Source organism: Odocoileus virginianus, chromosome 30 (genome assembly GCF_023699985.2).
Source record: "Odocoileus virginianus isolate 20LAN1187 ecotype Illinois chromosome 30, Ovbor_1.2, whole genome shotgun sequence".
Taxonomy (NCBI): Eukaryota; Metazoa; Chordata; class Mammalia; order Artiodactyla; family Cervidae; genus Odocoileus; species Odocoileus virginianus.
In genome coordinates, this window is record NC_069703.1 from 39,560,668 (window position 1) to 39,564,095 (window position 3,428).

Sequence of the window (3,428 nt, forward strand, 5' to 3'; positions counted from 1 at the left end):
GATTTTTCTAGATTGATTCTACCATAGTCTGAGAACATCCTTAGAATGATTTCTATTCTTTTAAATTTAAGGTATGTTTCATGGCCCAGAATGTAGTCTGTCTTGGTGAATGTTCCATGTAAGCCTGAAGAATGTGTGTATTCTGCTGTTATTAGGTGGAAGCATAACTGTCAGTGAGATCCTGTCACTGATGGCACTGTTCAACTATGCCTGTGTACTCAATAGGGAATTTGTGTCTTTCTCCTTATGGTTGTTTTTGCCTCATATATTTGATGCTTTGTGGTTAGGTGCGTACACATTAGTCCTATCTTCTTGCAGAACTGACCTCTTTATCATTATGTAGTGCCTTTGTCCTTGGTAATTTTCCTTGCTCTTGTCTGCTGTGTTTGAAAGAGCTATCCTTCGATTAGTGTTACGATGGTATCTTCCTGTACACAAGGCGTACACCTTACCTCTATCTGCAGGAAACTCATTTTAAATAATAAAGACAACCTATTGTTGGGTCTTGTTTTTTAACCGTTACTTAGAATATTATCTGAAGTGATTACTGACATAGTTTTCTACCACATTTGCTAGTTTTCTAACCATTACCTTGGTTCTCTGTTCCTATTTTTGTCTTTTACTCTTCTTAGGAGGAGGGGCAGAGGGAGATTAACTATGGAAAGAAGGGTACTTCAGGATTTTGAGCATCCTGAGTTGACTTATAGTGGGCATTTGTATTTCTTTGGCTGCTTCCAATTTTGGGGAAATTCCCTATTGAATGCATTTTTGTGGGCATGAATGTACTATTTTCCTTTGTAGATGCTAAAACGAGCCATCCTCTTTACCATTCTTTTGCATCTAGGATCTGGGATGATGACCTCGGCTTGGCCAAATGGGCACTCCTAGGCATGCCTGTGAGTCTTGATGAAGTGACAAAGCAATTCAAATTTAACCACAGCAGTGTGCTAGTGGCATTGATCTGCAGCAACTTAAAAATGTTTAAGGGAAAGCAGAGTCTTGTAGAAACTCTTGCTTGACTTGAACCTGAGCTCAAATCTTTGGTATTGTGACTTCAACTAAATGTCTTCTAAAAACTGTATCAAAGATGATAAAAATTTACAAAAAGAGAAATTTAGAGATGAATCCTAGCACTAACTTGCTACCTTGGGCAAGTCCCTTCCTCTCTCTGTTGTCTTCATCTTTTATGTACATTACTACACAGTCCCACTTTAAAAGTACCTAGCTCATAGATGCTGGTAGGTGAATTTAATCAAACTTAGGGTCTTCCTTTTTTAGCTTCCCAAGGTCTTTCTTCCACTGGAGGGATGGGTTTCAGTGGGAGGGGAGGGTCAGCATTACCCAACTTCAGTCTTGAATGTTATTGCTACCCTCTGGCTCAGTTTGCTGTCTAGGGGAAACAATACGGTGTAGAGTTGTATTTAGATGACTTTTATTGACTGCACTAAGAGGTTTGTGGAATCCTAGTTTCCTGACCAGGGATTGAACTCACGTTCCTGGTGGTGAAAGCAGAGTCCTAACCACTGGATCGCCACGGAATTCCCTAGAAAATGTTTTCTAAGGGGCAGCAGGAGAGTCAGTTTGCAGTGATTTACTAAAGAGTCAGTGAACACTGATTAGCCCACAGAAGACTCAGTACCAATCCCATCACAGGCCAAGCCTTATGATCCCAGTCTCAAGCAGTGTGTATGTTCTGCGAGAAGGGAGGCCCTCCTTGTCTTGTTCACATTCTATTCTCAGTGCTTTAAAACAGAGCTTGGTCCACAGACGCTACCATTGTTAACCTAGCAGTTGTTGAGGTGGGTGGATATCATGACAAAGTTCATTAAATTACATGAACACAACATAAATGTTTAAAAATGAACAATGATAATTTGGGAAGAAAGTTGTTAGAGATTGTAAAATTAAGAGTAAATTTTAAAAAATTAGGCTTAAAAAATTTTAAACTTGGAGGAAAAAACCCCTCAGATGTTCACAACCTTCAGTTCAGTTCAGTTCAATTCAGTTGCTCAGTTGTGTCCGACTCTTTGCGACTCCATGGATCACAGCACACCAGGCCTCCCTGTCCATCACCAACTCCCGGAGTCCACCCAAACCCATGTCCATCAAGTCGATGATGCCATCCAGCCATCTCATCCTCTGTCATCCCCTTCTCCTCCTGCCCCCAATCTTTCCCAGCATCAGGGTCTTTTTCAATGAGTCACAACTTTACAGGGATAAAATTAAGGAATGTTGAATCCTTGTCATCTACTGGAGACGGAGTTGGACATGACTTAGCGACTTAACAACTGGAGACCAACCTGAGATCTGAGGCACTGGGATGTCTACTGGCGGGAGTTGTCATGTTGTCAGGATGACAGGATTGCAGGGAAAGCTCTCAGGTCCACCTTCCAGCAGCACAGCTCTGCAACCTGCCTTCTCTATTGAAGTATCTTCTATGTTCCCCAAAAGCTGAATTCCTCCTCCAGAAATTTAAAAGTCCTCTGACCTGATCCACTTTGACAAACCTCCTTCTTATTTCCCATGATAGAAGTCCACACTCTTGAGTGCCCCACCCAATGCTTTCCCAGCTCCATGGCTTTGTTCACAGCCATTTCCTTCAATAAGGCCACCTGCTGTCTCCAAAGGTTCAGCCTAAGTGCTGTCTCTGAACCTAGGCGAAGTTCCAATTCCCTTCTCCTAGTGCCCGCTTTAATCCTAATGGTATTCACCATTTGCAACCAAACTCCAGGCGGGCAAGAAACACTGCTTGGGTATTCCCTGGGAGTTGTACAGGGCATGGGCTATACAAGGCCCAGGACAGTATTTTAGGTCTAGGAACAGCCCCCAGTACCTGCCCAGGCAGCAGTCTGCAAAGTGGCGCTCTCTCCTCCCAAGCTCGCTGCAGAGTCACACAGGCCCTCTGGTTTCCCTCCGGCTTGGACTGATGCCTTTCTACAGCCCCTCAAGGGTGGAGGCCAGACCAGAACCACTGTTATCTCTGGAACCTCCTCTAGAGGTGGGTCAGACAAGCGATGCAGAGGACAAGCGGGACACGGCTCCTGAATAAGGTTTTTCTTCTGGTTTTGATTAATCCCATTTCTAAGACAAGGAGGTACCACACGCTTCAAATGGATCATGCAAGACCCTCAACAAACAGCACAGAAGAGACAACTTTGTTCAAGAGCTCACCCGGGGATGCCGAGTTGCCAAACTGATTCACTTCTCATCAGCTTGGCTCTAAGTGTTTTGAGAGGAAGGAATTATAAATTTCCAGGAAACGACCATATTCTGTTGGGTGAGAAAAATCCTTCAGGCAAAGTGTTGGCTTCCTACCCATGGGTGATCTCAAGAAACAAAACAGCAATTATACCATGAACTTTTTATGCTAAGAAAGAAAGATAACAAGATAGATCAGGAAATGCAACTTCAATTCAAGCACCATGAAA